Raw genomic sequence first — 12,055 nt, 5'->3', positions numbered from 1 at the left:
ATTCCATTGCACTGCAGCCTGGTCGACAAGAGCAAAACTCCGTCTCAAAAAAAAAACCAAAAAACCAAAACAAAACAAAAAACCACGCTGCACCATGACAGGTCCTTAGTGAGTGGGTCATGGGCTCTCACTGCACACCAAGGAGCCCCACATGTAAAAATGCTTCCAGAAACATTGAGTGCTTGTAAAGACCTACTGCTGGGCATATTGGCCCTATTAGAGGGAACATTTTATCACATTGGAGACAGAAGTAGGTTGTTTCGTGGTAATTGCTTTCCTAAACCATAGAGAAAAATGCATCACAAACCCAGCACAATTAACTAAAGTGGTCACATTCCTCTTCTTTGATTTAAAGCTGTTTAGAAATATTAGCAACTGACTTTGCTTCCAGGTTGTTGGTGCTTTTTTTTTTCTCAACTGTAACTTTTTCTTTTGAATCCCATAAAATATCCTGAGGACACCAGGAGGGAGGAATGAAAAGATGCTTGCGTTTCCAGCTCTGCAGCCAACTGCTACTCAGACAATACCCTCAATGTGTAACCTGAGTGTTTAATATTCTCAAATATTTATAATTATGCAGAAATAGCCCTAAGAAATGTTCAGCTTCTTCACAGCTGGATAATTATCTACATTCAACGTTCACAACCTCAGAGCTGCTTCTCAGAGTTTGGGGTGCCTCTCTGCCACTTGGGCATGCAGAGTACATGGGTTCTGTGGGCAGATTCCTAAGGGGGCATAGAGGTGGCATGGGGAGATCCCAGTGTGCTCTCTCTCTCAAGAGTCCTGCTCTGTGGTGCAGGCTGGAGTGCAGTGGCATGATCATTGCTCACAGTACCTTCGAACTCCTGGGCTCAAGCAGTCCTCCCATCTCAGCCTCCCGAGTAGCTGGGACCACAGGCGCATGCCACCACACCTGGTTATTATTATTTTAAAAACTTCAATAGGTTTTTGGGGAACAGGTAGTGTTTGGTTACAAGGATATATTCTTTAGTGGTGATTTCTGAGATTTTGATGCAGCCATCACCGAAGCAGTCTACACTGTACCCAATGTATATGTAGTCTTTTAACCCTCACTCCTCTCCTACCGATTTTTTTTTCCGAACAAATAAAAAAAAAATTTTTTTTTTTTTTGGTAGAGATGGGAATCTCACTTTGTTGCCTAGGCTGGTCTTGAACTCCTGGCCTCAAGCAGTCCTCCCACCTCAGCCTCCCAAAGTGCTGGCATTACAGGGTCAAGACAGGCTCAGTCATTCCCAGCAAATCCTGTAGTGGACCCATGAATAAAGTCCTACATTGAAGAGTCCCTGCAAAAGTGTCTCATGGAGCCCCAGGTGCTCCCCACAAAAGGGTGCTGTGGTCAAAGCAGCGCTGCCTCTGTCTGCCTTTGGAGAGGCACCATGCATTCCGCTATTCATACATTTTCTCCTTGCCTGTCATCTCTCCTGCTGCTCCCTCTGTTCCACGCATATTTCCAGAAGAATATCAAGAAAACTATTTTTCCTGCATAATTACCCGCCTCCTCTCCACCCACCTCCACACATCTTTTCAGCTTTGACGTGGCAGCTGCTCTGATTTCTTTAAGTGGACTGCATTCTGCATTTACCAGGCAGGTGGAATTCTATGAAGGGAGCCTCCAGCTGAGCCTGGGAGTGAGGGCCCTGGACGTGATCATCCCTCCCTGCACCAGACCTGCAGCTCCCCTGTCTGCATTGAGGTCCTCCTTCCCACAGCCCCTGGGGCACAAAGCTATTGGTTCCTGAATGAGTGTCACCAACCAACTGCCTGGTCCTCTTTCTCCCAAGCCCAGGCTGCCTCAGTCCTGACCCTGTGACCTGAAAGGAAATTCCTCTGTAGTGAGATCAGCTGGCATCTTCTCAGTTGCAGCTTTCTGAACTCTCGACCCAAACTAGCACAAGCTGAAGAGAATGGGCTGTCCCATGGAACCAGTCTTGAAGCCCCAGCTGAGGTTCACTGTCGCTGCTGCTCTGGAATTCTTTCCACCTGCCTGCCCTGGGCTATGGGCTTCATCCCCAGGCTGGCGATGCCCCACACAGCAAAGGGGTCAAAGGTGTGCCAAACCCTGGTTCACACTCTGACTGCCTGGAAGAGCCAGCAGTTCCTTCTCCAGGTGGCTTCTACAAATTATCAGGAAAGCATCTTCCCTTGCTGGGTGTGGTGGCTCACACCTGTAATCCCAGCATTTTGGGAGGCAGAGGCCGGTGCATCACTTAAGGTCAGGAGTTTGAGACCAGCCTGACCAACATGGCAAAACCCTGACTCTACTAAACATACACAAATTAGCTGGACTTGGTGGCACGCACCTATAATCCCAGCTACTTGGGAGGCTGAGGCAGGAGAATTGCTTGAACCTGGGAGGCGGAGGTTGCAGCGAGCCGAGATCACGCCACTGCACTCCGGCCTGGGCAACAGAGTGAGACTCTGTCTCTAAATAAATAAATAAATAAATAAATAAGAAAGCATCTTCCCAGGGGCCCATCAAAAGTCCTGTGGGTCCGATTGGTCCCAGTGGGGTCTGGTGCCAGTCCCTTAGCCAACCACTGTGGCCAGGTGGCTGGGACATGCTGATGAGTGTCAGTCTGTCAAGGCCTGTCCCTGCAGCTGGGAGAGTGTGAGAAGTCCCTGAGCTGCATGGGGGAAGGACGGACACCCAAGTCAAATGTGGAAAACTGGACCAACGAAAGTGGGACTGGACGGCAGAAGATCCCGGAAGTGAATGTTCACTTCTTTGTGTAACTTGCAATTGAGTCTCATCACCTTCTGTCTGAGAAGCAAAGACCAACCTCTTTCTTTGTGCACCTCAAGAGGTAGTTTTCCAAGCAGGGTCCTTGCCTGTCTCATGGACTTGCTGTGTCCCCAGCACCGAGGACGCTGACTGGCCAATGAGGTGCTCCACCAGGATGAGCAGATGGAAGGAACCCAAGGGAGAAAGAAAGAGGCATGCTTGTGCACAGGTGGCTTTGGGGCTCTGGATAGATAGAGACAGCCCTGGGATCCATGGAACCGTCTGGATGAGGGGCCCAGGGCCCAGAGTGACACATCTCTTCTTCCACAGGCCTCACTCTAAGGTGGCCAGGAAGAGAGCTGTTACCAACAGAAGTGTGGATGCCTGTCACTCAAGTGTTTCACTGCACGAGGCTGCGGGAATCATTCAGTAAGATTCCAGAAGCATTCATGGGACGTCTATTCATGCCAGGCCCGGGCATAGGCACTGTAGTGCCCACAACAAGTGGACAAGGCACAGCTAGTCTTTGCCCTGCAGGGGCACACTTGGCAAAATCAGGTCCCCACAAAGCCAGGACAAAAACAAAGGGAACCCTGTCATCAGAGGTGGGAAGAGCCACCCCACTGCCCCCTCGGCACCTCTGCCAGCCTTTCTCTCAGCAGCCAGAATGAGCCCCCAGGTGCCCTCACATAGCTGTGAGGTGTGCCAGACACTTTTCTTTTATATACATATGATTTGTGACAAGTCAACCCCAACTTGCATCATAAGACACTAAAAGGCTTAGAGGGAATTTTTCCCACATTGAAGACTCAGAGATGCCCAGAGAGTCTCTCCTTGGTTACCGCTAAGTCTGACATCAGTCATGGTGTTCCATTTTTTTGGTATGTCTATGATAATATGTAAATCATGAGCTTCCCATCACACCAAGGCTTAGAGGGAAGAGCCTCTCCCGAATTTTCCTTTTGAGGAAGTTGGTGCCTTGGAGACAATGTTCTTCTCCCTTGAGGACTCTTCTTAGTAAGCAGAGTACATTTTTTCTTCACTAAAAAAATCAATTTCTCCAAATTTTTGAAAATTGGTTTAATATCCTGCTTTAACTTCTGTGCCCAATTCCAGAGGCACCAGCCCTCACCAGGACCAGGCTGTGTTTAGCACCCCATGCAGGCGAGCCCCCCAGCAGTGTATGGGACATTCTGGGGGCCTCACCTGAGTGTCAGACACATCTGCAATTTCTCCAGCCACAACGCAGCCTCCGCTGCCTGTGACCCTGAGGTGGTTGCTCGGGTCAGCGTGGTCAGCCTCTCTAGCCACCACCCCTGAGGCCCCTTTCTGGCTTCCAGAAGGGATTCTCTCTGCTTGGGGCCGAGACATCGGTCCTGACAGGGCTTGTTGGCAGATGACAGGGATTTTCAAAGTCAGAGCCCCAGAAATGGCTTGACTTTGGCCACTGTTGTGATCGCCCCTGAGTTGTCACCACCAACCCCTCCCAGCCAACAGCAGCTAACTCTGTTATATAGTCCCTTGCTCCTTCTGCCTCAGCGTGGACAGCTGGGTCCCCACACTGGAACCACCCGGGTTCCGGTGTAGGGTCGTCCAATGGTCTTGCCTTGCCTGGGTCTGAGCGGTTTCCTGGGATGCGAGACTTTCCATGCTAAAACTTTCAATGGGGTAGAATCCAGAGGTCTCTCAAGCGTCTGCAGAGAGAAAAGAAGTCTCTTCCGTTACCAGTATCCTCCTTCTGTCCCCAAGAGTCATCACTTCTAAGACAGTTATCTAAGGAAATTATTTGTTTCTGGGGCAACTGCCCCTCAATCATCAAATAATCTGAGAGGAGTCCACATCCTGGCATCTGGGGAACCCCGCTCTGGGCATCACCCTCATTAGAGCTAACGTGAAACCGTCCCTGTTAACAGAGCCTACTGCTGGCAACTCAAGAGGCCGTGAAGTGCCTGGGAAAGACAGGGCGAGGCAGAGCTATTACTGAGCATCTTCTCTGTGTCCAGTGCTGTTCTAGAGCCCACAGGCAAGAGGAGGCTGGTGACCTATGACTCATGCCCTCAGGACTTACAAACCCCAATTCTTGGGAGAGAGTCCCAGATATTTCCTACTGGGATACCCGGCTTGACTTGAAATCTGAATGTTGGGGTGGGTCTTACGAAGGAAGTTAAAACCTAAATTCCACCTGCCCCTTAAGAAGAAGCAACCTTTGTTGCTTCTTCAAGGGAAAGGCTTTCCTGTGAACAACCTCCATTTCTGCATAGAACGCTTATTTCCAGAGCCAACTCCTAACCTTATGAAAACACGAGGACATCAGTGAGTGTCAGTTTATCAAGGCCTGTCCCTGCAGCTGGGGAAGAGTGTCTTTGCTTTGCCCCTTAGACTTTGGTTAAAGTTGCCTACAAGCCAAATAAATTCCAGCTCTAGGTCATCAAGATGGACCCATCGAGGTACAAATGAAGTTTCCAATTCAAGCTTCTCCCTGGGCAGGCTGTGTTGCTCGCATATGAGTAGGCTCTGCTTGTCGACACATCCAGCAGGAAAATGCATGCATGGTGCCACCTACATTCTCACCGTGTCCCAGGCTGGAGTGCTGTGGTGCGATCTCGGCTCACTGCAACCTCCGCCTCCAGGGTTCAAGCAATTCTCCTGCCTCAACCTCCTGAGTAGCTGGGACTACAGGCGTGCGTCATCACACCCGCCAATTTTTAGTATTTTTAGTATTTTTAGTAGAGGTGGGGTTTTGCCATGTTGGCCAGGCTGGTCTCGGACACACAGCCTCAAGTGATCCGCCTGCCTTGGCCTCCCAAAGTGCTGGGATTACAGGCATGAGCCACCATGCTCGGCCAGAAAACCAAGGTTTAGAGATGTTTGTGACTTGTTTATGGTCTTGTAGCCAGAAAATAGTAGAAGCAGCTTTGGGGACCCAGGAAATTCAACTCCAGAGGCCACCAGCATAACCACCAACTTATAACAGGGACCCTTCCTAAAAGATAAGGAATCTTGCAACATTTGATGTGTGAACAATGTATTTGGGAAACCTTTTTTTTCTGGGAAGAGAGTCTAAAGCACTCAATGGATTTCGAGAAGGCACCAGGACCCCATACAAGTTGAAGAGAAAGTCTGGGGGTGGTGGACCACCTCCCTTTTACTCTGAAGATAGAAAAGGGCTGAACTGTGACATCAGGACTTGGGTGCAACCCCAGGAACACACGTGGAGGGTGGAACTATGTGGACTAGAATGGACCCTGAGGAGTTGTGAAATCATCTTCCCTGGAAGAGTTTGTGAAGGGAAGGGTCCCCTACTCGGCTGCGAGGACTCAAGTTTGACCTATGCGAAGCTCTGGGAATGTGACCCCTTGAGGACCCCAACTTAGGGAGGGAGGAAACAGCTTGAGCTTTAGCAGCCCAGCGAGGCCACCTGCTCCCAGGCCTGCCTGCCTGATACAGGCCATATACCCGATATCCACTGGGAGCCTACAGTTCGAAGCACTGTGCTTAGTGCTGCATACAAAAGAGTGTCTTCATTTCTCACAATAGCCCCAGGGGACAAATACTATCATCATTCCCATTTTACAGGATGAACTGAGCCTTCAAGACGCTAATGGGCTTGCTGAGGTCACCCAGCTGGTAAGAGCTGACCCTGGGATTTGAACTCTGGCAATCGGCCAACAGATCCCCTCTATCCAGCACTCGGCTGCTTGCTCCTTCAACCAGGCCAACCTCCGTGGCCTGTATGACTACTCTTGCTCCTTCTTTCGGGCACCAAGGATGTTTGTCTGTGGAGTCCCTCTGGGGACACTACAGCCATCAGCATGGTGACAGAGATGATCATTCCTACAGTAAGAATGGAAAGTGAGAGGAGAGAGAAAGAAGGAGGCCTCCTCACTCCATACCCTTGTGCCCATCTCCAGGATGAACCTGGCAAGACAAGGCTAAAGAGACCACAGCCACCCAGCCCCCTGAGTAGCTGGGATTACAGGTGTGTGCCACCACACCTGCCTAGTTTTTGTAATTTTTTTTAGTAGAGACAGGGTTTCACTATGTTGGCCAGGCTGGTCTCAAACTCCAGACCTCAGGTGATCTGCCCACCTTGGCTTCCCAAAGTGCTGGGTTTACAGGCATGAGCCACCACACCTGGCTCAGAAGTTGCACATCTGCCGTGGAGAAGGCCAGGGTGTCAGATCCCAGCTCCAGTGTCAAGAAAGCCCTTCTCAGGCCCTTGCTTCTCTTTCTCCCTCTCCCCAACTCTAGTCCATCCCTGAAGAGATGGACAGCACTTCAGCTGTCACATGGAGGATGAGTTGCAGCAGGGAAGAAGAGACCCGCCACAACCTCCTGTCGCCACTGCAGGACGTGATTCTAAATAGGATAGATTTTTGATGATGTGATGATGGCTGGAAAAACTATGGAGCCTGCCCGGGAGTTTTTCCAATATGTGGGGATGAGAGTTGGAGGAAGAGCAGGTTTGCAGATGCCAAGCCCAACTTATTCCGTACACTGGCAGGAAAGTTGGAGATAGAAGGGTGCAAGGCCTGTCCAAAGAACAAGCCTCTGTGCAGCTCTTAGGTGGAATATGCTGGGGGAGGTTAGAGGGTGATGATGAGTAACTGGCAAGAATGGATCACATTGGCCTTATGGGCCAGGTCAAAGAACCTGGAACTTACCCTGAGGGCAATGGAGAGCCATAGAGGGCTGTAGGCAGGGAGTGTCATGATCCAATTCATGTGCTCTAAAAGTTTGTTCCAGCTGTAACTATGGAGAGTGGGGCGGAGAGGCCGGAACAGCCTGGAGAGGCCTGAACTAGGACAGAGGTGACAGAGTTGGCAAAGGGGGGGTGAGCTGGTGCAAAATTAAGGAAATGAAACTGGCAGGAGATGCTATATACTAGTCTCAGGGCCCCTTGCTGCCCCAGTGAGTCACTGAGGCCTAGGGGAGGAGCTGAGCACCTACTGCACACCAGGTCCCGTGCTGGGTCTCCCCACTTGTTCTCCCAAATAACCCTCAAATAATCCTTAAGACAGGAATTATCGTCCCCACACAGTCAGTGAGGAGATGGCCTCAGAGAAGCCTAGTTACTTGTCAGAGGCCCCACCCCTCTGGGCAGTGATGCTGCCAGGACTGGAATCCAAGTCTGCCCTGGGGCAGAGGCACAGTCCTGAGTCTACAGACCGACACATCTGCCAATAGCTAGGGCAGCATCTCTTGTGGAGGGCACCGTGTGTGGCTCCATGGTACCCCCTCACCAGGTACACCTTCACCAGGGATGTTCAGAGAAACAGCCAAAGTGCCAGAGGATTGCTGGGGGTCCCAAACAACACAGCAGGGCACCAGACATGGTACACACCGATAAGGACCCTGAGGGCAAAGTCGTGGGGGAAGCTGAGAACTTGGCCAGAGCTCCTTCCTGAGCAGAGGAAAGTGGGCAGGGACGTCAGCAGAAGGTGAGGGGGACTCGAATCCTACACGTGCCCAACACCCTAACCAGGCAGAGCCATAGCAGCTGGCAGCCTGCACTGCCTCACTGCCAGTCTCCGGTGCTGGGAGTCTTCCTTCCCTGCCCTTTGTGGTGGAGTTGCAGGTGACTAACTGTCCTTCATCTACTTGCTGAGGAACAGAGCAGGGCCAGCCAGGGCTGGACTACAAGGGGCTGCAAAGTGCCAGGCACGGTTCTGGGCTCATACCTGTAATCCCGGGACTTTGGGAGGCTGAGACATGTGGATTGCTTGAGCCCAGGAGTTTGAGGCCAGCCTGGGCAACATGGTGAACTTTCATACTTAACTCACCCCTCTTAATGATCCTTGGTACAAGTGACTGTTACTATACCCATTTTACAGATGAGCAAATGGAGAAACAGAGAGGTTAAGCAGCCTGCCCAGGGTTATACCACACCTGGCCACTGACCAGGCTGGGGCTTAAACCCAGGCAGTCAGGCTCCAGTATAACCACCGTACACCTGCACCCACCCATTCCTCCCACCTACCCCTCCTCAGCCTTCCCCTCTCTGTACCCCCTCCCCACCTTTCCCATCTCCAGAGATGCTTCCACACCCATGGCACGAGGACCTGGGTACTGACCAGGGCTGAGTGACCTTGACCTAGCCATGGCTTCTGGACAAGACCTTGGCTACTCGCCTAACCCTAGTGTCTGCTCTGCCCTGCCCACCTGGCTTGAGGGGAGTAAGGCCAGATCTCTGGGGTGAAGAATGGGCACCCTGCAGGCACGCTGGCCCACAGGAGGTCAGATAAGGGCTGAGAGCTAGGCCCATGAGTCCCACCCACCACAGCCTCACCATGTGCACAGACCACAAAGACACGGAGCCCTTCCCTTTGTCCCAGTTTAAAATGTCAGGCCACCCTCCTGAAATGTGCAAGAAGATCTAGGCATGCAACTTGGTAACCCACTGTGACCACATTAAACCACTTCAGCTGTCCCTCCCTACCTCTCCCGCTACTGGCTTCAGGGTGGCCTCCATGAGAGGCTTCAGGGTAGCCCCCATTTCAGACACCATTGCTTTTCTCATCTTGGCCTGGTCAGTCCAGGCTCTCCTGCCTCCCAGACCAGTGGTCACTGTTGAACAGAAATGGAAGGAGGGCAGCTGTTCCCTGGACACAAAGAGGCATGAGGATGGGGTCTTGGGCCCAAAGGACAGGCCAGACTGGGTCTCAGCCTCTCCCACTCCTGCTGCTCAACTGTTCTTTGTCATTGCCATGGGCACTCTGCATCCCAGCCCACCAGAGGCTGAGGCAACCCATTCTTCTCGTTTTATTTTATTCTTTATTCATTTTGAGATGAGTCTTGCTCTGTCATTCATGCTGGAGTGCAGTGGCATGACCATAGCTCACTGCAGCCTCCAACTTCTAAGTTCAAGCAATCCTCCCACCTCAACCTCCTGAGACGTTGGGACTGCAGGTGTGCACCACTACACCTGGCTAATTTTTTGTTATGTCTTTTTTCTTTTCTTTTGAGACAGAGTCTTGCTCTGTCGCCCAGGATGGAGTGCAGTTGCGTGATATCAGCTCACTGCAACCTCCGTCTCCCGGGTTCAAGCAATTCTCCTGCCTCAGCCTCCTGAGTAGCTGGGATTATAGGCGCACACCACAATGCCCAGCTAATTTTTGTATTTCTAGTAGAGACCGTGTTTGACCATGTTTTTCAGGCTGGCCTCGAACTCCTGACCTCGTGATCCACCCGCCTCAGCCTCCCAAAGTGCTGGGATTACAGGCATGAGCCACCCCATCCAGCCTCATTATTCTCACTTTAAAGACAAGGCTGGTGAAGTCTGGAGAGGTAGGGCCAGCTCAAGGGCACCCAGAGAGCTAGTGGCAAAGCCAGGATTCAGGCTTCAGTCTATTCCTATAGCAGTGGGTGCCCTACCCCATGAGACCCTCCTAACATGCGCAGGAAAAGCCATTTCAGGTTCCGATGCCCTAGGACACCCTAGACATGCCATCGAAGCAGAGAACACAAAGCCCACTATTCCCCTCGGTAGATTTTCCGAACCACAACACCCATGATTTTCCCTTTCATTTGTTTTCCCACTGATCAACATGAAGACAACATAAAGAAAACATAATGAGAGGCTTCCCGAATTAGAGACGGACCATAATGGCAGAGAAGTTGAACTATAGATAGAAGAATGCTGGCCTTCTCCAAGCTGCCCCCAGGATGGTCTGCTCGGGCAGGGCCAGCACCCTCTCATTAAGCAGCCTCATAGCCCTCCCTTGGGTCCTGGGAGGCAGTTGGGTGGGGTCTGGGGCATGGGTGAGGTTGTTAGCAGGGCTGGGTGGGGGGCACTTGCCAGGCACATCACATAAAGTTTTGGGGAGAGAGTTTCAGCATCCTTCTATCATGGACAACATTTCCTCTGTTGGGGCAGGGGGCAGGGAGCTGGGGGCAGGACTGGGGTCAGATTGTGGACAGGGGTCACCCAGGCTTTGGCAAAATGCCTGGCTGCCCTCTTAGGACAGATTCTTAGACATGGATGATGGATGTTCTGGGAGATCCAGAGGCAGGCGGTTCAGCATGATCGTTAGCTGACCTTAGCTGACCTTCCTTGGCTACTTACTGTACACCAGCCTGACGCTAAGCATTTTCCATCATGGTCCCATTTAATCCTCTTAATAACAATATACAGTAGTATTAGGATTGTCCTTATTGTACAGAGAGGTTAAGCAACTTGCCCAGGGTCACACAGCAGGTAAGAAGCAGAGAGAGACTGAACCTAGAACCTGTCTCTTGTGCCTGTTGGTGTAACCACAACACTACACTGCTTATCCCAGAGGGCTAGGGAAGAGACCTATGGAGGGAAGTCTCCAGCAGGGAGCCAGCAGGCTCTGCGCTCAGCCCCATCTGGTTTGATAGGCCCTGGATATGGGAAGAGATAGATAATGGCTGGCTATGTTTGAGGAAGACAGGAAGCCAGTAGGGGAAGAGGGAGGGAGGGACAGCTGACATGGAGGACAGTGTTCACGATCCTCAGAGCCTCCTGGCAGAAGTGACGAGTTACATCCACTAAGATGCAGCATACCTAGGGGAAACGGGGACAGCTGGGACTAGTCCCCAGAAACAGGATCCAACATGGGGGAGGCTGCACCGTGTCTTAGCAGTAGTGCACACAACTGGTACCCATCAAAGGGGGTTGGTTAGAAAAGCCAACATACCAGAAGTTGGCCGGGGGGCACAGGCTCCAGGGTCAGTGGGGGTTGGGGACTATGGGTCCCCTGAGTTGAGGACACCCAGAGCCACACATCCTTTGGGCTGCAGATCCTTAAGTTCATGGGCCTCCAGGGTTCCTAAACTGAAGGATCCCCAGGGTTATCGGCCCCAGAGCTGAGGGCACCCAGGGCCACAAATGCTGGCTCCTGGCCCATATCTCCTTCTAGCTTCTACTCCCCTGGCCAGAGAACCACCCCAGTGGTTACAAATGGGTTTGTGGCTAGTATCCGAGGGCAGTGAGGCTCTGGTTAGAGTGGGAGGGGTTCCACACGGAATCCAGACATTCTTGCCGTCAACAGGGACCCCTGAAGATGGCATGAGATGCTCCTGGGTGGGTGGCTTACAGGATGATGTTGTCTTGTCAGAGGCGTTTGAACCAGACCAACTCCATTTTGAGTAGGGGCTGGGTAAAATAAGGCTGAGGCCTACTGGGCTGCATTCCCAGATGGTTAAGGCATTCTAAGTCACAGGATGCAGCACAAGATACAGGTCATAAAGACCTTGCTAAAACACGTTGCAGTAAAGAAGTCGGCCAAAACCCACCAAAACCAAGATGGTGACGAGAGTGACCTCTGGCCGTCTTTGCTGCTACACTCC

The sequence above is a fragment of the Mandrillus leucophaeus genome, unplaced genomic scaffold (assembly GCF_000951045.1).
Source record: "Mandrillus leucophaeus isolate KB7577 unplaced genomic scaffold, Mleu.le_1.0 Scaffold551, whole genome shotgun sequence".
Lineage (NCBI taxonomy): Eukaryota > Metazoa > Chordata > Mammalia > Primates > Cercopithecidae > Mandrillus > Mandrillus leucophaeus.
The sequence above is the reverse complement of the archived record's forward strand: the minus strand, read 5'-3'. Positions refer to the sequence as shown.